The sequence below is a fragment of the Gymnoscopelus braueri genome (genome assembly GCF_963280865.1).
Source record: "Gymnoscopelus braueri genome assembly, chromosome: 11".
Classification (NCBI taxonomy): Eukaryota; Metazoa; Chordata; class Actinopteri; order Myctophiformes; family Myctophidae; genus Gymnoscopelus; species Gymnoscopelus braueri.
Genome location: NC_137613.1, coordinates 55592120 through 55616518, shown reverse-complemented (window position 1 = coordinate 55616518; position 24399 = coordinate 55592120). Strand labels below are relative to the sequence as shown.

Below are 24399 nucleotides of genomic sequence, written 5' to 3'. Positions count from 1 at the left end.
TAAGCACCAAAAGTAAAAGTACTAAAATGTTTTAAAATAGCAGATCTACAAGCCACAAAATGTCCTGACGCGTTGTGAGCTTGCAGATCGGCTATTTTCAAAAACCTAGGTATAAAATACGGTACAAAAGGGGTACAAAAGTACAATATTTCTATTTGACATGTAGCGCAATCAGTGAAAGTCACGTGCTTGCAAGCCGTATTTCAAATACAGTAAAAAATCCGATCTGAGTTTGTAGATCAGCTATTTAAAAAAGGAATAATTAAAGTCTGAAGAACTTCAGATTTTGAATTCTTACATTTTGGGCGAAATGTTCTACATTTCAATACAGCAATATATTGATATGAAAAAGAAAATGTACTTTGTAATTTGTTACTTTTGAAGTACTTGAGAATTTACTCAAGTACATACTTTGTCCATCACTGGTATTCTCTACAACTGCAATCACTCATAATTGGTATCCCCTATTCATAATAAGCATTATGTGGCATTATGTGGCGCCCTCTAGTGGCTTTAGGGAGCGACATCAAACATGACACTTATTCAAGTTTTTGTTTTATTATTGGGTCATGTCCCGTCTCTCCCTGCTCTACTAGGTGGTGTTGAGGTTCTGGAGGTACAGCGGTTCGGTTCGATCCCCCTCTTCGTGTCAAAGTGTCCTTGACACTGTCCCAGGGGTCCTTAAGGGGATTCTAGGGGGTACCCAGCAAAATGTGTTAATAGAGCATAAAAATCAGTGTAACAACTTATATACATCGGCTATTTGAAAATAGCAGATCTACAAGCTCATAACGTGTCCCATCGCAACACGTTGTGAGCTGGTACATCCATTTTCCCAAAATTTGGAAGGAATTGAAGGAATGTTACAAATGTGGAATATTTTGTATCTGTATAAATCTTGTACGGGTCGCTGGCACAAAATGATTTCAGGTGGGGGTCTGCGGTCAAATACATTTGACAGTTCATTTGGGGGTCCTTGACATGAAAAAGTTTGAGAATCATTGAGCTACATATTCCCATGCTGGTGGGTGAATGTAAGGAGATCAGAATAAAATAAAATCTTGAAGATTACGAGACTAAAGTTTTCAAATAACTAATGTAGTGGAGTAAAAAGTACAACATTTGCCTCTGAGATGTATTAAGTATTGAAAAATGGAACCACAAGTAAAAAAAATACCTCAAAATTGTACTAGAGTAAATATAGGCTGTTACTTTCCACTAGTGGAAACACCCCAACATCTGATCCTCAGACAACAGCACTCATCTCTTTTCATCAACATTTTAAGCACACCAATCTGTACATTTTACACAACTAAAACTCACTACCACTGTAACCAAACCGAATTTAAAACTGACACTGACCTCTAGTGGCCAAAAGGAGAACATGTCTTCATCTGGTCTCACCTCTAGTCTTACAATGTGGGCAGTTTGTACAGTTTGAGCCAAGTTTCAGTCCTCATGTGTTGTGAAGATATGGCATCTTGAAAAGCTCTACTCAATACTGGCATTTATGAATATTGTCATCTCCATAATTCAACTTTAGTTTCTTTATGAATATTGTCGCTATTGGGCAGAAACCTCCAATCTCCATACTCAAACAAGAAAAACATAGATCAAGCTCGTTGCGACGTGTTGTGTGAAACTGAAATTGGTACAGCCCGTCTGTGGGTTTTTAACTAATGGAAAGTATTAGTAACAAGCGCTTCTGACTAGTCTAAATAAAACCCCTCCTGTTGAGTAACAGCTTTGGACATAAGGTTCCCCCCTACAGCAACACCAACAGTATGAATCCATTGGTTTGACACACTAGAGTAGCAGGTAGCCAAGCACCATTACTCTGGCCATGTCATAAGAAAACATTTGGCAAAAATAGCAGTCCAATACCATTGGTAGTTCAGCATTTTAACTTAGTTGTAATATCACAATGTAGAAATACTCCATTACAAGTAAAAGACATGTTTTCACATTTTTATTAGATAAAGTACAAAAGTATTGGCATCAAAATACTTAAGTACATAATTAACATAAATAAAAATACTCAAATATGTCACATTTCTTTTTCAAAATGTGTCCACATGCATCAAAAATAGAAGTATAAATGTCACAAAATCCTTCACTAAACACATCACTCCTCTGAAGTTCAAAGGTCGAACTGGAGGCAATCTTCATTCTCCCCTCCAACAGTGCTTAATTACTGTCAGCTGTTGAAGTAAAAAGAAACCATTAAGACATTCATTCATATGAGCACTAAGTTTCCTTCAGACTGTTTGTACCTTTAAAACTAAAATTGCTGACCCATCTACAAGTTCACAACACATTGTAGACCGTTTGAATAGGACTTGTTAAATAAAAGGTTCAGTTCATTTTAATTAAAGGGGGTGTATGTGAGATTATTTTGATAACTGGAGTCTCCTGTCTCTACACCTCTTTAGCGGAAAATCAGGTCAGATAGCAATTCCAGTCATCTAATAAACAATAGTGAAATTGGAAGTGATGGACAAAATTGGAACTGGTATAATGTGAAATTGAAGCTGATAATGGATTCTCTCTCATGTTTGGATGAAATTGGCAACGCAACAGAAAAATCTGTTTGGACAGGGTTACTGAATACTAGCAATAATTACTATCACAAAAACAAAATTAACAGTTTAAACAAAACAATATCACTTACAGAATTATTAGCTTAGTGTTGCCTCAGTAGATATCAGACTACCATTAAGGACAGGCCTGTAGATGTTCTACAGAGGCTGCTGTTGTAGGATCACTGCGTAAAGAGTCAGCCCACAAAACTGAATGACTCCCTTTGAAAGTGATCCACTAAGTTGAAAATGAAAGATCTACAAGCTAGCAATACATTAATGCTTACCTTGAACTGTCCCTTCATGTGGCTCATGTCCCTGGCAGCCAATAAGCTCACAACTGATCCACTCCCTAAGAAAAAACAGTTTCATTACAGAAAGCACATACACACGTCAGATAGACAGTTTCCCCATAATTCATCTTTTTATGTTTCGTCATAAATTAGTGCCCTATTTTACAATTTGTCATATGACTGCCACCACACATAAGTAGCAAAAACAGATCTAGTAGCACACATCATGTTGCAATGCCATTTTTAAAAGCCATTGATTGATTGAATATTTTATTAGGCCAAAAAAAAGTAAAACAGCACAATTACATTTACAATACTTTGTCTAACAGATCCGTTCATGAAAGTCATTGCAGACTTGTTTCCAATGAGGGCCTTGGTATTAAATTCATAGACTATTCTGAAAATGTTCACCTATGACATGCCCGAAATGGGGAGGCCATGTTGAAAGTGGTTGAGTGTAGGTTTTATAAATATTGAACAATGAAAAGTCTTAAAAGAGTACCATTTTCAACCTTGTTTGTCCTCATTAAATGTTCAATCCTGCCCATCATTGATTCTAAGCAAATAGAAACAGCCTTTCCTCCTGGAAAGTTAGCATGCTGAAAATGGAAGCCATTGTTCTGGCATTAGTTTGAAACGGTTAAATGACTAAACCTGCCTACCGATGAAGTCACTGGTAGGCAGGTTTCTTAACTGTCTAGTCCTCTAGTAATCCTCATGTAGAAAGAAAATGTTCCCAGCAGGTCACCCCAGCAGATGTGCTGGTGAAACCCACTGGAGTTACTTTATGGTCATTTCCACAGCGAGTCGGGAACTGAGTGTCCTGAAAGCCTTGGTATATGACCAAAACACTCATACTAAACTTTTACAAATGACAAAGATATTCATAATGAACTCTTAAGCCCCAATGCATACGTTTAACGTTTTGTGAGCTTGTAGGTCTGCCATTCTCTTAGCGAGCACCGAACTCTGGACAGATGGGATTGCACATTACTTACATTCAACGGCTGTGAGAAAGTCTCTCGGGCTGTGAAATGTGAAGTGTCTGAAACAGGAAAATAAAATGTTTACGTCTGAACGTTAAAATTGAGAAAAGCCTCATGCCAATGGGCTGTTAACCCTGTTTCCACAGATATACCAGGACTCCAAACACTGCAGAGGTAAGGAGACCAACGATGCCAATGAGGAATTTATCTAGCACCGACTTATGAACATACCAGATGATGAAGCAACTGGCTGCAGATACCATGCAGTGCATATACATACTAGGGTTGCTGGGTACCCATAAAAATAAGGAATCTGAATTGCCAAAAATCTTAATTTAGATCAGTAGATCGTCCTCTAAATAAAAGCGTACAACAAGCTTTTACTGCTTTCCATTGCGTCATCATGGGGAAAGAAATATGAGGTGTTAATTAATTATCTTAATGTAACAGTTTATAGGGGAAATTGTGTTTGTTAAGTGTTACTTTTTTAAATGAATAAAATGGTAGAGTATATTGATACAATACAACTTATACAATTGGGGTGATCGCATTTGTCTCCCTGCTCTTCTATGGAGACATTTAGATAGTGTAAAAGGTCATGTATTAGCTAGACACAGGATCTGACACAAATTTTAACCTGATGGTTAGGATTCAATTTATCCCCTGAGCAAGGAGGCAGACGCCGTGATAAAAATTAAAATCAGGACTTGACTGGGTTCAAATCCAGGATAGATCCAGTGCAGCTTTAAACTCCAGTATTTTGAAGACAAATGGTTCCAGCATTGGTTCCGTCTCAGGTACTACTAATATACAGTTTGTACTAGTAAACACCCTTTACTTCAGGTAACACTTTGAAGAATGAAAATGTATTCGTCATCTAAACGCTTTACTTTCTTTTACCATTATGGAACCGTAACGTTGAATCAAGTAGAAGGATACACATCCAGTACTATATCATTTACTTTACTTGCTCCAGCATTGCTACAAGAAATGAAAATTACTCACCAGTAGTCACTCAGCTTCGGCACCAGGATCTTGCGGTTGTGAGCAGGACCTAAAACACATTGGACCAAGCAGGATGAGACAATGTTCACCCCACTACACAGTCTAGGGGATGTGTGCTTCAGTATGTTCTGCACAGTTACATGTTAAACACCATTACTTTACGAGTCAATATTTGTTCTGCAGTGATATCCCACAAGGACAATGGTAGTGACCATGAGGGTAAAGCGATACTACAGGTTTTCTCTTTGAGGCATTTCCAACGCCAAGACCCCACAATGAAAGGGCTGACGGGATAGACCTCAACAGCAACAACTGTACTTACAGAGTATATCAAAACATGTGAAACTAGTGTACTGTGGTAGCGTGAACATCAATTACCTGAACAAATGCTTCAGGGTGGAAGGAGGTTCTTCTCCTGTAGGGACAAAGTCACAGAATGAGGACATAAGGCGACAGTTGTGTTGTGAAGGTGACATTCACACATAACTTGATGCAGGAGGACTTGGTTCAGACAGGCCACTTTCATTCACACTTCAGAGCAGTTGAACATATTTAGCCAATCATCATGACACGTGTATTGTCGAGCCCGACCCATGTCACCCATTGACTGCTTAAAGCTAAAATGGATCAGTCAAGGTATTCGGTGGCTGAAGCCCAAATCTCCCATACCGTTCTTTTCAAAGACTTCACAAATGCAACATAAGAAAAATAAATGATCCACAAGTTCTATACATTGTAGATCCTACATACACTGCTTACTTTCAACTGTCCCTTCAGGATGTTCATGTCCCTGGCAGCCAGTCAGCTCACCCCTGAACAAAAAAAAACACTTTCATTACACAAAGCACATACACACAATATACATTGCTGTTGGACAGAAACTGTATCTCTCCATAATTAATATTTAAATTTGTCATAAATGAGTGCCCCATTTTATAATGCGTCGTATGACAGCGTCACACAAAAGCAAAAAAGGGGGGAAATCTACAAGCTCACATGCAATGTCATTTTGAAACATTTCAAATATAATGACATGCCCAAAATAGGGCAGGTTGTATATGTGTGGGTTTTATAAATATTGAACCATGAAAAGTATTAAGAGCTTGTGAAAAATTAGTCTTTTCATACAACATGTGTGAAGTAGACTGAACATGTACCCAGCAGGTCACCTCAGCAGATGTGCTGGTGAAACCCACTGGAGTTACTTTATGGTCATTTCCACAGCGAGTCAGGAACTGAGTGTCCTAAAAGCCTTGGTATATGACCAAAACAATTGTACAAATGACCAAAATATTTAAAATGCCCCAATTGTATGTTTAGTGAGCTTGTAGGTCAGCTATTCTCTCTGCACACACAGAACTCTGGACAGATGTTAAGGCACATAACTTACATTCAATACAGTGGAGAAAGCCTGTCTTGGACTGTGAAGTGTCTGAAAAAGGAAAATAAAATGTTAAAGTCTGGAAGTAAGCCACATGGAGGCTAAAATCTGAAGAAATGCCAGCAGTTTAAAATGTAAACAAAGAGAGCTGTGGAGAACGTTTCTTGGGCTGTGAAGTGTCTGGAAAATAAAATGTTTACATCTGAATGTTAAAATGGAGATGTCCAATTCCAATGAGCTGTTAACCCTGTTTCCACAGATATACCAGGACTCCAAACACTGCAGAGGTAAGGAGACCAACGATGCCAATGAGGAATTTATCTAGCACCGACTTATGAACATACCAGATGATGAAGCAACTGGCTGCAGATACCATGCAGTGCATATACAACTAGGGTTCCTGGGTACCCATAAAAGCTAAGGAATCTGTATTGACAAAAATCTTAATGTAGATCTTCCTCTAAATAAAAGCTTACAACAAGCTTTTACTGCTTTCCATTGTGTCATCATGGGGGGGGAATGTATGAGAGGGTTTCATTACTTATCTTAATGTAACAGTTTATAGGGGAAATTGTTTGATTACTTTATAAAATACAATACATTTGAAAATCTTTTTCAAAATAGTAAGGTATAAGCCCCCATCTTGCGGTGCAAGATATGGCCCAGAGTATACATTTCCTAAAGTTGACAATTGTTGATGCAACATTAGTTTACAGGGACAATAGTAATGGGTTAATTTAGACACCAGCATTTTCAGGACAACATTTCAGCACTAGCTCCATCTCAGATACTACCAATAACACTTAAGGAGGATAATTGTCATCTAAACATTTATACTTTACCATTATGGAATGGGGAATCAGTAATCAGAATTGATAAATACTACACCATTTACTTTCCTTACACCAGCATTGGGACAGGACTATATGAACATCACTCACCAGTGGAATCACTGCGCTTCAACAACATGATCTTGTTTGTTAAGGACCTAAAAGCACATTTGACGAAACAGGAGACAATGTTTACCTCACTACATCGTTTGCTTCAGTATTTTCTGCACATTTTTGATAAAACAGTATTATTTATGGGGTAAAGATTTGTTCTGCAGTCATATCCCACAAGGACAATGGCAGTGCCCATGAAGGTAAAGCGAAACTACAGGTTTTCTCTTTGAGGCATTTCCAACGCCGAGACCCCACAATGAAAGGGTTGACGGGATAGACCTCAACAGCAAGAACTGGACAATAAAACTCATGTACAGTGGTAGCATGGCCTTATTACCTGAACATGTATGACATGATGTTCTTCTCCTGTAGGGACACACATCATGAGGACATTAGGTTATGAAGACAACATTCATACATAACTTGATGCAGGAGGACTTGGTTCAGACAGGCCACTTTCATTCACACTTCAGAGCAGTTGAACATATTAAGCCAATCATCATAACATGTGCATTGTGGAGCCCGACCCATACTTCACCCATTATTTGACTTTTTGCTTAATGCCAAAATGTGTCCAGGGCAAGTATCAAGGTAGCTGAAGCCTAAATCTCCCATACAATTCTTTTCAAATATTTCACAAATGCAAAATAAATCCTAATTTAAACCATTTCACAACATGGATCGAAGTCATTTTATGGACTTTCAGAAACATAAACCAGGCCCCCCCAAATTATTAGAAAGTAGTTTGACAAAACGTTGGTAATTGATCGGATCGGCTTCAAATATCTGTTATGGGTCGGGCTGTAGCGTGTATACTGCATGTACTTGATGCTTCAACTTACCACTGCAGTTTGCTCTGAGGCAGGGCTTCTCAAACATTTTCATGTCAAGAACCCCTAAATTGATATGCAGATCACCACAGGCCCCCCATCTGTATAAACTTTATGCCAGAGACTCCTATAAGAGAAGAGCTGGGTGGTTAATACTTTTCAAAATTACTCAAATGTTCACAATTTAAAGATTGTTCAGAATATTTCCAAAACAACAGAGCTAACTACATACTGGGATGAGATGCCTTGTAGATCTGGCATGTTCCTATAAAGGAAATATAAAAATGTTTTAACGGTTTAAACTGTTCTTCATTTTGCTACCCCCTTGAACCACCTCAAGAAATCCTGGGGGTTTGAGAAACACCGAACTGAATGACAATTAGCACCTGTTTTGTACACAAGCAGTATTCATTTTATGATGCTGTTGTGTTAAATAACAGGAGTCTCCTCAGGTGAACAGATTTGGTTACTGAACACCATAGTAATGATTACCATCTCAATAGAGCTTTAACTTTTTAACACAAAATCCATAACTTACAGCACCTTTGGGTTAATTATATTTCTATTGATTGGTGGATTGTCCAGTCTCATAAGTAACACTGCTGAGGAGAACAGCACAGCAGTGGGTTGCAAGAGAATGAATTGTTCTGTGCACTGTGCACATGCTGTAGGCCCACCCAGTCAAGACCTCAGCTGGTGCTGTGCATTCAACACTAATGGACATGACCACAGGGCTCCAACTATGATTTTCGTAGCATTATTCTAGCGATAACTTTTGATTAATTGAGAAGTGTGGTTATTTTAAATATATATTTTTTTATACAACAAAGTGACACGGACATGGCCCTACATCAATACGTTGCAAGCTTGTAGCCTGGCCATTTTGCTACAGTAATTTAAAAAGGTTTAAATTGATTTAATTTAAATGTATTTGTTTGTTTAACTGCAGCAGGCTAGCAGCCCTAATGGCCCAGTCAGAAACAAAAGGCCCACATATTCACCGTCTTTGCATTTTAATTCTCATTATTCCACTGTCCACAATAACTACTGGTCTAGACAATACAATACTAACTTCATTTGTCCCAGCGGCTGTAGCTACGTGTCTCCAGGGGATGAAAACAGCCTGGGCACCAAAACTCCATATCCTGTGAACGTAACATTTTAAGAATAAAGTAAGCCACATGGAGGCTAAAATCTGAAGAAATGCCAGCAGTTTAAAATGTAAACAAAGAGAGCTGTGGAGAACGTTTCTTGGGCTGTGAAGTGTCTGAAAGTGGAAAATAAAATGTTTACATCTGAATGTTAAAATGGAGATGTCCAATTCCAATGAGCTGTTAACCCTGTTTCCACAGATATACCAGGACTCCAAACACTGCAGAGGTAAGGAGACCAACGATGCGAATGCGGAGTTTATCTAGCACCGACTTATGAACATACCAGATGATGAAGCAACTGGCTGCAGATACCATGCAGTGCTGACAAAGTACAATACTAATACCAGTGGTTCTTAACCTTTCATTTCCATAAACACCCTAAAGTCTTATATAGATTCCCCCATGCAGTCATTTGAATTTAGACCCCCCCCCCCCCCCCAGATGTAGGTTAGTAGGCAGAGATCTCTGATCGGCTGGTTATGCAAGATCGGCTGGTTATGCAAGATCTGATGGTCTGGCTGTGAGAGGCTAGCAATGATTACAGTACATCATTTAATTCCCTACAAGTGATCATCTAATCAATACCGACCTTGTTTGTCCCAGGAGCTACTGAACTCTTAAGAAAAAGTTCAGTTGCTTGGTGGATTGGATGATTGCGCTCTCCCACAGGGAGCCACAACAGCTTGGCTCCTCCTCATGCTGGTTACCAACCTAGCCATATTTTGCTGTGGGATGGCATCCCAGTCCAATAACGTTTCCAAACATTAAAAAAAAGCAACAGTCTTCAGTGGATTAACAGCGTGGACACTTGACCTGTGAAATAAAAAGACAGCATTTAAGATTAACATATACACCACAATGAGGCTAAACACTGAAGAAAAGCAACCACACCGCTTCAACTTCACACAGTATTCTACCTAAAGGTCATTTCCTGAGAAATGAAAGCATCAATGGTTCTCAATGTGGGGTCCGCAATTTGACACTACAAATTTGAGCGTACAAGTGGAACCAAATGGATCCATAAGGGTCCATTAGGTTCCACTTTTACACGCTCAGAGTTAAGCTGAACACCGAGGATGTGACTAGATTGGATTCCCTCAGATAGAAAAAAATCACATCAAATTGAGTGCGGCCTAACGCATATCAAACTGGGGGACATTGAAATGAAAAGGTTGAGAATCAAAGTGTCCCACATGTGTTCATGTATCAGGTCTCATTGTCACCATCCAGCAACTGGCAGTGCAGTGGTGAAAGCAAAACCTGAAGTTATATAGCCAATGCAAGCATGGAACGTACCCACTGAAGAGGAACCTCCACTCAATATGACACTGGCATGGTTTACATTTAACCACTAGACAGACCTACCCAACGCTACAGCACATGGCTTGGGCAGTGACATGACTATAAACAGCCAAGATACTAGCTTAAGGATAGTTTACCCCCCAAAAAATCCTTTATTTCTATCCATTAGTCACCCCATGGAGACTTGAAGTCATGGATATTGTTTTCTTTTAGTCACACTCCTAAGCCAATAATTTGATAACCAGAAGGCAGCGATTCCAGTAAGAGATACAGAGGAGACTCAAATTATTGGCTTAGGAATGCGAAATAAACCGAATATCCATAAATTCAAATCTCCATGGCGTGACTAATCAATAGAGAAAGTCATTTTGAGAGTGAACTATCCCTTTAGGTCCATTTCCCAGTAGCTTCACAATGACGTAGATAAAGTTGTTAAGTGGTTTCCTTCCACAAGTAGCTGGTAGTTTTACAAAAGCAATCACGTTTAGAGATTACTCATGCTATAACACGTCGTCCTTGCCACATTTTAGGTATAAAGTAGCTTGATACCTTTAAAAGGATCCCTGGCTAATAAGGCATATGCCGTAATACATTATATTTGCCTTATATATTAAAATAAAATTAAATATTTTAGAAATTTACTCAAGGGACCGCTCCCGTCGCAAGTTGAGGATGTCATACATGTGTGGTACAGGCCTATGGAATGTTATGTGCTAATAAAAAAAACTTCTTAAATGCTTCCTATGGTTCATATGAGCATCAAAACAATATGTTAAATACTTTGTTAGCATAAGCATTCCATTGGGCTAGACCAAATGACAACTTGCAACGGGAGTTTACCCTATTGAATTACAGATGAGCCATTTATAAAATAAATACAAATGTTATAGTGGGCAACTCTTATGTATTAAGGCATACAAACTAAGGCGTATTAGCCAGGGCTCCTTTTAACAAGTAACTTGCAGTGTGTAGCTCAGTTAGTCCGTTTTCATGAAGGCAGGGCAAACTAGCTTAGCACACAAGCCCAACACGGTCATATTCACGAAGGCCCAACATGTCATATTAAGAACATTTAAGTACTTTAGGTTTCCAGGTAGTTTCATAAAACATGCAACGCCATGCCATGCTGTCAAATTACTTCATTTAAACCATTTTAACCATGGCGCGTGGCCGACCCAACGGCTAAACCCTATAGAGCCAACGGCTATACGTTAGCAGCCAACGGTCGCAAACCACGTGCTAACCCGCATGTAGCATAAGTTAGCAGACGTACAAGCTCACAACGACTCGCCCCCACGACGCGTTGTGAGCTTGTACGTCTGGTATTTTCACTCCAGGTTAAAACACCCATGTACAAATGCATTTAATAGAATAATTAATTGTGTTTTATAATTTATGTTCTTTATAATAATAACGTTACCTTCAGGGTGACAGACTGACCAGCGCGGAGGTTGAGGAGGAAGAGTCAGTTCTGTGCACACGAGGACGTATATACTGGAAAATGGAGGGCGGGGCCACGTTGGAATGATAGACAAGCACCCCCAACCAATCAACTAGCGATTTAGGCTTTGGGGGTTGCTGACATCCGGTCTAGATCTAAAGCGGAAACGGAAACGATACTTGCCTGTATGTGTGCGTGAAAATGACCGGATATGGCAAGGCGGGATCTATACCAGATCCCATGGGTTAAAGGAGAATTTTGGACTAAAGTTTTCTTACCTTTTCTATGACGTTATGATATCTTAGGATGAGTGGTACAGTAGAAAAATTTCATAACTCCACCCCTGAGCCGCCACAGCTTAAAAGGTGCGCGGATAGGCCTTAGGTTAGATCACATATTTTAATAGCTTTTTTTTTCTTTTTTTTTTGTGAGATCTGACGTTCATAGTGACAGAACACAGTCCCAAAAAAAAAAAAAAAAAAAAAAAAACAGAAGACTCGCTAGACGAGATTGAAATCTCGAGATTTCAATCTCGTCTAGCGAGACTTCTGTTTTTTTTTTTTTGGTTGCATAGTGTTCTGTCACTATGAACGTCAGATCTCACCATTTTTTTTTTTTTTAAAAGCTATTAAAATATGTGATCTAACCTAAGGCCTATCCGCGCACCTTTTAAGCTGTGGCGGCTCAGGGGTGGAGTTATGACATTTTTCTACTGTACCATTCATCCTAAGATATCATAACGTCATAGAAAAGGTAAGAAAACTTTAGTCCAAAATTCTCCTTTAAGTCCCTATGGTCAGAGCCTTGAACTATTAGAGAGTTGCGCCAATGAGGGGTCAGAAACAGCGTCGGTCACGTGGTTCATGTAGCTGGAAATAGTGACAAGGAGCCGTCGACTTCAATGCATTCCATGAACTTTCGGTTTAGGGATTTGTCACTATTCGCCAATGTATGTGTATGTAGAAGACCTGGCCCGAAGAAGTGAACGGAGTTGGCGTAACTCTCTAATAGATGGCACTGCCTATGGTTAATTCGGAATGAAAAGCAGCCAGGTGGGTGTGACGCGAGGTTAGGGGGGTTTGATTACATGTTATTGGGTTAAGTTGTTTAGGAATGGGTTTGGTGTGGTTAAGGTTAGTTATTATTTATAGTAAGGCGGGAATATGCCGTTTTCAATACACGATAGTGGTGATACATACTTGGTGATACAAGCGTGAAATTTGGCACAGATGTCCTTCATATGACCCTAATTGATAATCAACCTCTGGCCACGCAAAAATCCTAAGATTTCAAGATGGCCACCACCAGTTTTCAAAATGGCTGTGATGTATATGATGTGTGGAAACACCGTGGATTAAACCGTGGAAAACCGCAAGCCTCTAGTGAGAGTGTTAGGACAAAGGAGACATCAAATCCGAGGTGATAAGGTTTTTCTCCTTTCTTTATTTGTCGACAAGGAGAATCAAGAATGGTTACTGCATAGGTCCAGAATAGCAGCACACGCTACTCACAAAACAACAAGCATTTATACAAAAGATTCGAAAGAGACGCTCCTTAACAAAAGCTCCTCCTCTGCCTCTTTCTCAACCAATCAGGAGCTGATCCGTCGTGGCCGGAGCGGACCGCTACTGCGCATAATATTCTAGGTCACACAATGTATGGAAATCACTTCAGCAATATCTGCTTTTAGTACAGAACCATATTTCCCAATGAAGTTTTGTTATTAGATTAATACTTTGCACATTATACACTTTAGAATGATACCAAGAATTACATTCCCATTCATCTGTAAACAATAGTTAACTTTAAAGGCTTTAATGACACAGCATCAATCCAAAGTGAATACGTTTTACTTCTCCTGGCTTCTTAAAACTACACAGGCCATAGTTAAATACTTTTGTTCATTTTAACTTCAGTATATATTTTCACCAAAAGATAATAACATCTTTAAAAGTATCTCTGTATTTTAACCCAGGTTTTAACTGAGTCTGTATCTCTGTTCTTAAAACGGGGTTGTGGGAGACAATGGCTCCCACAGACATGTTAAATAGATCCACAGGGTACTGAGCTTCAAACGAAGTGAATACAATGGAACAAAAACTTGTAGTCCAGAGGTAAACACATGTTTCTTTTGTTATCCAAAGAGAGGTGTTGTCTTTGTCCCTGAGGTGGACTTTCCAATGCAAATGGCCAGGAACCCCCCACCCTTTACCTGTTCTGCCTTTTTAAGAAATATCTGGCAGACTTATATTTTACTATTTCTGTGTACTAATTAAATAAGTGGATTTCTGGCTCATTTTATGTATGACTATGGCTGGAAGATATACTTCAGCTGCAACTGGGCCAATGTTTTGGACTATATCACTTTGCTGGGGCTTATTTTAATATATGAGAATATGTTCTGGAGGTATTTCTACCAAGTACGATAAAAAATAACATTAGGTTCCAATATGGCGGCATGTTTTCCAATATGGCTGCCGATAAATTGCAGAAATGTGCATCTGCTTATGGTTTATCCACATCACATGAGCTTGTAGTACAATTTTTATTCATTATCCTACACAGAATCCATTTATGGAACATTTGAAAGTGATTTATTAGCTTGGTAAAGCTTAGTGCTTACTTTTTGTTTTGTTATAAGTCATTATAAACACATTCTCATTTACAATGGTGGCTGGCTGGGCAAGTGACAGGCCAGTGTACTAGCAACTGCAACCACAGAGGGGTGTGCAGATAAGTCCAAACTTAAAGCATTTGCAGTGTCCAGAACATGCTTTTTTACATCCACATCGTGTCAGCTTCTGGCATAATTTGGCAAACAGGACTGCACAAGAGTGACTGGCCCCATATATGTCCTACTTGGAATGCACTTCACTTGCATTCACTTCCTTGTAGGAACTACTTCTATGAAGTTCTATCGTACATGAGTACTATGAACTCCTCAATGACCTGCATATGTTTATCATTTATTGCAACAGGTGTTGAACCTAATTTGGAGAAGTTGTCTGCCATGCTGACCTTTTTCCCTTTCCATGGAAGGACGAAACTGTGTGGCATCCCCTGAATTCATGAAAGAAGCAAATACCTGATGACTTTGATTCAATAGCTGATGCAATTTCATGAACGGGGATCCAGCTGAGATCCTTCCCTCCTTCCAAAGGCAATCCACAGCTAATTCAAGCCAAGTCTTTGAACAAGTGAAACTGTTATGTCAACAATGTCAGTATCTGAGGCAGAGCTGCAGAGGATAGCATCTGACACATCATGATTCGCCGCTCAGATACTGACGTTGTTGTCATAGCAGTTGCACTTGTTCATATTAAGTAAGTCTGAGACTTATTGTCAGTATCAGCTGAGAACGCAGGGGTCTTATAGACCCCATGGTATTGCTGAGGTGGAGCGCCACACTCACCGTACCTACTCATACACTGATCCTGACCATGTGATCCGAAGGTGAAAGCTCTACCGACTGAGCTACCCAGACACAAAGACTTGGCTTGAAAAAGCTGGACCTCAGATGGATCCCCCTTCATGAAAATGCATCAGCTATTGGATCAAAGTCATCAGGTCTTTGCTTCTTTCATGCGTTCAGAAGATGCCATACAGTTTTGTCCTTCCACGGAAAGAGAAAAAGGTCAGCACCTGTTTGAGAAAATATCCCTATATATATATAAGTTTTTGTATTTATTGGTGAACATATTGAAAAGTCTGTTGCCCTAGGTCATTAAAAAGCTACCAAATCTGTGTATGGTAATTAATACAAATACATGTGCTACAAGCTCATGTGAATGTACATTTATGCAATTTATCGGCAGCCATATTGGAAAATATGCCGCCATATTGGAACCTAATATATATTTTTTTATCTTACTTGGTAGAAATACCTTCAGAACATATTCTCCTATATTAAAATAAGGGGGAAATCAAAGATTTACAGCCCCAGCAAAGTGATATAGTCCAAAATGTTGGTCCAGTTGCAGCCATTTTGAAAACTGGTGGTGGCCATCTTGAAATCTTAGGATTTTTGCGTGGCCAGAGGTTGATTATCAATTAGGGTCATATGAAGGACATCTGTGCCAAATGTCACGCTTGTATCACCAAGTGCACTATGGTATCAAATTTCCGCCTTACTATTAGTTAGGTTAAGGATTTTGGGCTTCCTGAGCTGCTGCTGCAAAGTTATGTAGAGTAGAGAAGGAACGGTCAACACACGTCACGTATTGCCTTCTTTTACCGAAATGGGAGGCAAACGGATGAATAAACACTGTCTTTGAATGACTGTAAACTTTGTAAAGTAAACGGTTCAGGAAAATAACAGTAACCTAATTTAGAGGGGCATGCTAAAAGCAAGTGAAAAAATATTCATTGAAAGCTCTAGAATCCTGTTGAGTCTGATGCAGGTGTGTTAATGTGGCGTTGCCATTATTTGTCCTGTTTTGCAATGTAATGCCTGTTATACCCGCTGGCATAGCACCCGTTTTAACGGTCTGTCTGTCTGTCTGTCTGTGTCCCTTTTGTGCCCATATATGGAGATCTCTGTATCTGTCTGTCTGTCTTGTCCCTTTCATGCTATAATGGAAAATATGAATATCCAGTCAGGGAGAAATGTTGACCATTTTTTATTAGGAAGATTCAGCAGAGCAACAGCATTCACAGCAACAGAGCTCTGGCCTCCATGGCCAGACCTTGGGCCCTGGCCTATGGGACAGAAGCCCTCATGAGCACCAAACTCATTCTCAGACCGTTCTTATAGTGTCCACTCTACCAGAGATGCTATTCTAAATGCCCTTATAAGGATGTGCTAAAGATAAAGGACACACAAATAGTAACAGAAGTCTTCCATAGATGGCACATATGCACTATAGGTGTAGCAGTCTGTGGGGGATGTCACCTGTTAAGATGGACAGCTGTAGTCGAGTACATTGGTGTGGAAAGTGGCAGACTAGCATTGACAGAGATTGAATGGGAGGCAGACAAATACACAATAATACATACATTTGACAGTCTATAAATATTGCTACCACAATGCCCATACATGGAAATCTCTATATATGTCTGTTCTTATCCCTTTTATGCCGATATATGGAGATTCCTGATGTTATCAGTATATGGCCATATTTGGGCAGTTATGGAAAGTCCTTGTGCAGTGGTAAACGTCTGTGGAGAATGTCTGAAGAGTGCAAACTGACTGTGGAAAGTGGACTGACTAAGTAATCAAATAGCAGGTGTGGGGAATTTGACAGGTGTGTGAAATTTGCCAAAACAAGCCTAGGCTGGGGTTGCCATGGCAATCAATTGGCTCATTTGGGCCACAGCCAGAGCCTTCCCTGGCGGTTCTGGACAACCTCCTATCCGGCCGACTCGACGCTGGGCACTGCACTCCCTCGGGTTGTCTGTGACGTGTGGCGAATTTGAAGTCGGGCGGTTGAACAGTTCTCGAGATATGTGGATTACAGACATACATACATACAGAGATTAGGTGCATTTATTGTAAGATACTGTGTTTCTAAACGTCGGGTCCGGGGACTACCAGGGGTCCAAATGGATCCGTACAGGTATGGGGGCCGAGATAAAAAAATAAGTATGTAATGGGAGTCCGTGGCCAGTGCAGAACAAGCTCATATTGCATGAGCTTATAGATTGGCTATTTTGGAACATTTACTTATTCATATTTTTGAATTTGTAAATATTTGTATAATTGTTTTTTATTTTCCTTTCCTACACAAACGCCCTCACCGCTACACCCTGAGGGCCACAACCCTTATTTTGTAAACCTGTATGTTAATGCACTGCATCATTACAATCTTGTGGGTCGTGAGGAACACAGGTTTGAATCCAACCCCTGTCGTGTAAGGCTTGTCTCCCCTCTTTCTCTACCATACATTTCCCATTTCTCTATCTAAAAGAAAATTATGTGTAAACTCCCCCATAATAAAAAAAAAAAAGACAACACCCGGCCACAAATCAAAAACAAACAAAAAAGATCTTTGAATAGGGAGGACAGGTTACAGCCCTGAGGCCTTCATGAAGGGTTCGGATAAGGAGGTCAACCATCCGGATGACAAAGCACTTAGTTTCCTAAACTTCTTCTGGTTAGCAGATGCAGTCTAGAGGTGAACACACTAAAACAAGTTACAGTTGCAGATGCCTCAAAAACGCCTTGCCAGAACAGCACACCGGGCAGAACAGTGTGGTGCACCTGTAGAGTGGACCTGCGTGCGTAACCAGGTGATCAGAAAATGATCAAATAATGGATGGATTCAAGCAGACGTTGAGTCTCGAGTCGAAGCCCAAACCTTCATCCGCATTTGCATCCCACAGTTCCTAACTCATCTACCGATCAAAACAGGAAGGAACGGATGTGATCCCGCTCCTAGCACTGAAAAGTTGAGAAAACGTTGCACATTGAAAAGGGGATAGACACCCTCGTTCTTGGCTAATGCCAGCAATAAGCCACTCCGACATCCTTACTTATCTATGCATGTTTTAAAGAACGCTTTAAAAACGCTCTAGTGATCGCCCCATTCCTTTGATGTTCCTTTGCTTCCTTCCTGCCCCTCCATCTTGGTGCAGAATCCTCACCGCTGGTTTTGTGTCCCTGCATCCCTGTGTTTCAATGCTACCATTCAATCTCAGTCTCACAGTAGCCAAACCATTACATATTATCTAATGTCTGGGGCACACCTATTTGGATCCAATTGTACACTCTTCTACAGGGTAATCTTCGGGAAGACCCTGGCAGCCATGCAACAAGTTCTCTGGCTCCTGAAATGGAAGATGCCTACAGGCCAAAAAGACCAGTGAGCAGTGCCATTAATAGCGTTCTTGTCTAGACGCCATCCATGGCCATGCTGCTGCACTGTTTCGGTACAGCAGTACGGATTCTACTGTAGCCATGAGGAGCTGCCATCTCCCATGTCAGATTTACACACTCTCCTCATCCTCAAACAAGGCATTCCAGGCAAGTGCCCCCTGGACATTCAGATCCTGTTCTGTCGACGGCAGTCGAGGCACGGATATTTGAAGTACTCGATTACCTCGAGCTGGCAGTAGAAATGGTTCTGTCCTCCGTGTTAAATGCCATTACTTTTGTTTTCTTGGCATTGAGCTTGAGGCTGAACTTCCTGCACTCTATTTATACTTAGTTCGCTTCTTTTCTCAGCTGTGTCAGAGACCAGACCATAGTCGAGGTTGGTGATCATGGTGGGAAATACTCACTTCCTTGGGACCAGTGTGAAACCTCCCTGTCTCCTCCCTGCTACTGATTGCAAGTCTTAGGGCATGGCCCATCGCAACAATAATCAGGAAGGGGCCAGGGTATCACCCTGTACGATGCCCGCCAGTATCTCGAAATCTGCAGTCTTACCGTCGTGGGTCAGAACCGTGGCTCGAGTCCGACTATAGTTTGCCACTGTCATCTGCACCATCTTCTCGGGAACACCATAGGACCGGTAAGCAATGAGTGTCTGGAACTTGCAGCCTTAGTTTGACCATCTTCTTCATCAAGGACTGTTTTGCTGGTGAAGGATCATGCCTTGTTGTTCATTGTCTGTAGTGCCTCAACTCTGCAATGACCTCTCCAGCGAGTTCCTTGATGACTTCATCGGTGATACAGTTTGCTGCTAAGTCCATTTGTGACTTTTTAATAACAGTCTTGACAGCTGTGAGAACATCGGAACATCGGTCATCTCTGTCAGCACCTCCTTCATTTGAACAGTCCTGTCACATTGTTCCGTTGCCAGCCCCTGGATGTGCTCTGGTGTCAGCCGATCAGATCAGATCAAAATCAATTATTTATTGAATAAGAACACAGTAAGGTTGAATTCATGGAGGTGTCATTCTCTGGGCACTCTGTCTGTCTGTCTGTCTGTCTCTCTGTGGCTAAGAGATTCAAGAGGGATTTATTTGTCATTTACATACAGGTATAAGCAGCAAAATGTTGGTGGGACCTGTTCTACAAAGACTGTGCTTTCACAACCAAATTATAATATAATAATAATAATAATAATAAAATAAAACATACTAATACAAAAGTAATAACACTGGAGATAATGAAGTAAGAAATAAAAATGATACATAACATAAATAAAGTTAAAGTACAGGTAGAACGGCAGGTATGATAAACCTGTTAATACAGTTATGATATATTTAGCAGCAGTGTCAACTGTGCAAAATCACGTGTCTATTTCACTTGTCTATGTACACTGTGCAAGTAACATTTTGAGCAGCTGTTTGGATTCTTACAGTTGTTTAATTTAGTTTTTGTTATTTTATTTCACTTTAGTTTTTGTTATTTCGTTTTTGACCGTGCTCTCATTCCATTTGATTCTATTTGTACACTCTCAGAGTTACAGACCAGTAAGAGTCCATGTGGTTCCATTTGTACACTCTCAGAGTTACAGACCAGTAAGGGTCCATTTGGACCTCTGGGTGGTCCACAGACCCGACGTTGAGAACCAGTGCTGTAAGAAACTGACAAAGAGCTCTTCTGAATCATCTCCAAAGAGCTCTTTATTTATCGAGTGTCTTTGAGTTTCACATTTTCTCCAAGACAGATAGGTTTGCATGCACCTTTCCAGGACATTGGTGGTTCTCGCAGCTTCCATTATTCGTTTTTTATTCCAAGATATGTAAGAGGTAATCTTTCACCTCCTGGAACTTGGTCATTGTGATGGCCATAACATCCTCTATGAATTGAATGGCCTGGTCGGGATACAAGCAAATAAACGAAACGTTGAGGGCAAACAGGAACACTAGAAAATAGGAAAACAAGTGGGCAAACAGGTCGTGCTTCTCTTCTTCCAGTTGTCTGTTCTTCTTCAAGATGTTTGCTTCATCCGTGCTGCTGCCTGGAGCGAAGCTGAACGAGGAAGATAAGCTTTGCTCCGCAGCCAAAGACTTATTTTCTGTAGCCAGCTCCTGTTTGCAGTTCTTGCAGATGTCTGGTTCTTCGGCGCCATGTCCCGGCCTGGCTAAGCGCTGCTGCTCCAGCTCCGGTATCTTCTCTTGTTTGCTGTTCGTCCAGAGGTCCATTTCATCTGTGTTGTTGCTCGCCAAGCTCAACTCCTGGGTCAAACACTGCTTTTGTGCCATCAGCTCCTCTTTCTCCTCTTCTAGTTCGCTGTTCTTCAGAATGATCTGGGTGAGCTTGGCGTTGCTCTCCTTCAGGGCCTCGTTCTCGGACAGCAGGCGGTCATAGTCTATCTTATAGACTTCTACTTTCTCCAAGGGTTCGACCCGGTTTGAGGGCCCCCGTTTGGCTCTTGAGGTGGGTGTCGTGGTTTTTGGCGATTTGTGGAGCTCTGGAACGTCAACGAAACCGTCCATTTCATTAGTAATTTCCATTTTCTCTCTGTGAGGTCAGACTTTGAATTATCACTCTAGTTCTCTGCAACAATAGTTTGTGTTGAAGTGAGGTTTGTTCAGCAGGTGAGCACACTTAAAGGGGGTTTTGTGTGATGTTTCATATGACGAGGTGCCCACAGCCCCATATAAGGTCATATCACTTGCCCCCGTTAAAGTAGTTGGGATATTAAAGTTAGAAAAGAACCATGGATTAATGATATATTTTAATGGCCATTAAGTCAAGAAATTGTTATTTAACCAATGTAGGAATTCTAAGGATGAGCATTGGCTCAGTGAGTGTAAGAAACTTAGAAATTACATAAATTGAATGATAAAGAAAGAAAATACAGATATCTTCTATAGGAGAGGACTTAAGACAAAATCACACAACCTGAACCTGGAAGCACATTTATTGTGCATCTGACAAATGCAAACTTGCCAACAGTTTAAAATGTATTTATTTATCAGGTATAAATTGTATAGTCCTCATTTTCCACAGTGCATTGGCTGTTTATATGTATCTACACTACTGGAGATAGATTGCTTTTGTACACTTACAGTACATTAATAAATGTATATATCGTTGATGTCAGGCAGAAACCTTATATCTCCATACTTCAACTTTTTATATTTCTTTATAATTTAATGCCCTACTTCATCATACAAGAGTGTTGCAGAAAAGTAGTGAAAATAGAAGATCTACAAGCTCACAGCACGTTTCATTGGGATGCGTTGTTAGCTTGTAGCTATTTTCAAAATGTTTAAATGTTTTTAAAAATGTTAAATATGTTTTGTTTGTTTGTTCAGCACCTTGTTTTTGCTAATATGTTGGATTCATGTTAACGTGTATTTTTAAACATTTTAATTAGTTTGAAAAACGTTCCCAGCACACAAAAATGTGGTGGGCCACAATGTAGTAACTCTGAGGACCCTCTAGAGATCCCGCCCGGACCCCCTGATGAAGACCCCTGCCCTATTTTATACTTAGTCACGCAAAAGCAGTAATGCGACATATTTTGAGCTTGTAGATCCTCTAGTTTAACTAAAAAACTTTCTTTCGCCTATAATGACATGCCCTAAATGGGGATGCCACCTCTACACCAGAATTTTGGCGTAGAGCTAAAATAGAGTGGGGTGGGGGGGCAGGTATAGACACTGGGGGACAATATTTCTCTGCTGTCCGGCAGGAACCAGCTAACTCCAAAATGTTCATTTTTCAGGAAATGAAAAAAACAAAACAAAAATGGAGTTAGGAGGTTTTGTTCATCATTGATAAGAACAGCTGAATGGACCTCCAAGCTCACAATGAGGTTGGAGGTCAAAAGGGGGTGGAGCCTGGAGTCAGTTAAACCAGCTAACTCCACCCCCCTTTGGTGGACGTCGCTGGTTTAGCAGAAAGTTTGAGGATCCAATGGAGTTAGCTGGTTTTGTCAGAAGCACTTTTTAATACTTTTCATTAATTGGTTCAATATTTTTTTTTACCAACACACAGACGTATATTACGCCGTAATGTTCAATAGCACTGATTTATGGGAAAAAAATGCAAAAGCGGAAAAATTGAGTTAGCTGGTTCATCCCGGACAGCAACGATTTGCAATAGCATATGATTACTATCACAATAACCTATTTAACTCTGTTACTGGACAAACACTCTATAGCAATGATTACTATCACAATATAGAGCTATTTAACACTGTTACTGAACAAACACTCTATAGCATGATTACTATCACGATATAAAGCTATTTAACACTGTTACTGAACAAACACTCTATAGCAATGATTACTATCACAATATAGAGCTATTTAACACTGTTACTGAACAAACACTCTATAGCAATGATTACTATCACAATATAGAGCTATTTAACACTGTTACTGAACAAACACTATAACAATGAATACTATCACTATGTGTATGTCTATGAAATGAATACCAAGGACCTCAACGGAAACAAGCCCGCAAGGACTTTTTTGGACGGACCTTTTAGACAAAAGTATTATAAATGTAATTGTGATGTTTTACATTCTTTTTGCCTAATAAAAGTTTCAATCAATCAATCAATCACAATATAGAGCTTTAACCTATTAACAGAAACATTTTGTTTTAACCAAATAAATATCACTTACTCTACCTTTAACTAAATTTTCTGTACATTTTAGACAACAATAATGCACTATAGCTACTACTGTAACCAAACTCAGATTTTACAACAAACACTGTCCTCTAGTGGACAAAAAGAGAACATGTGAACTCTATCTTAAATTGATGTTCTGTTTTGTCATTTAAATTTTCTAACAAAACGTATTTATGTGTACAATACACTTCAGAACAATAAAACAATGTTTGATTCATGGCAATGTTGTTTGGTTGTTGTCAGATATTCTCTCTTATTGGATATTATTTACAACTTTATTGAACTGTAATGCATAAGAATAATGGATTAACAGTTTAAGCATCTTCCAAATTAGATATCCATACAGAAAATATGTGTATCTTATATATAAAGAATTTGATTGGTCGCGATGCGTTGTTGGGAGCTTGTAGGTTGGCTATAATCGTCATAATTGTATATTTAAAGGATCTACACCATGAATTTTAAAAATATATTTGATATTTAATATCATATGGTGTATGTCCCTCAAACCTTTTTCAAAAGGTTTGAGCCTAAATCATCACTCAGATATACTCATCCCAAGTCAATTGTCTCTGGCTTATACAGCACTTTCAGCTGCAATACCAAAACGTCCTCTTGGGCAGGGGGGGGCTACTGAGCAATTCTGTCTGTTTTATTATTAAAAATTATTAAAAAATTATTTAAAAAAAAACTAAAAATGGAAAGATTCTGCATAAAAAGAAGCATCTAAGAAAAATACAAAATCGAAAAAAAAACACTTTGAACATTTTTGAACAATTCCACCAAGTGTTTGAGGTGCCTGTTTCACCCACTTCCGGGGGGCGGAGCCAAAATCCGAGCCCGAAGTATTTGTTTGTAGACCCCCACTTAGGGGGGGTAGAAAAAGTTTCGGAGCGATTCGGGCACTTTTCATTTAACATTGGGTTTGCCATCAAAAATGTTTGTGACATCATGAACATTTCCATTCTGAGATCGCCTGTTCAGACACGCCCATTCTGGAA

At 39.8% G+C, this 24399-nt stretch overlaps 1 long non-coding RNA gene across 1 annotated transcript; it reads right to left on the bottom strand.

The window, feature by feature from the left end:
• Positions 1–1947: 1947 nt before the first annotated feature.
• On the bottom strand, positions 1948–11945 carry LOC308096032. The gene is made up of 13 exons (XR_013934102.1): positions 11895–11945; positions 9762–9985; positions 9091–9163; positions 8031–8145; positions 7526–7554; positions 7186–7232; positions 6254–6295; positions 5623–5675; positions 5242–5278; positions 4864–4912; positions 3871–3917; positions 2867–2931; positions 1948–2201 (listed from the first exon to the last, which is right to left on the bottom strand). It is a non-coding gene; the product is annotated as an uncharacterized lncRNA (long non-coding RNA).
• Positions 11946–24399: the final 12454 nt, after the last annotated feature.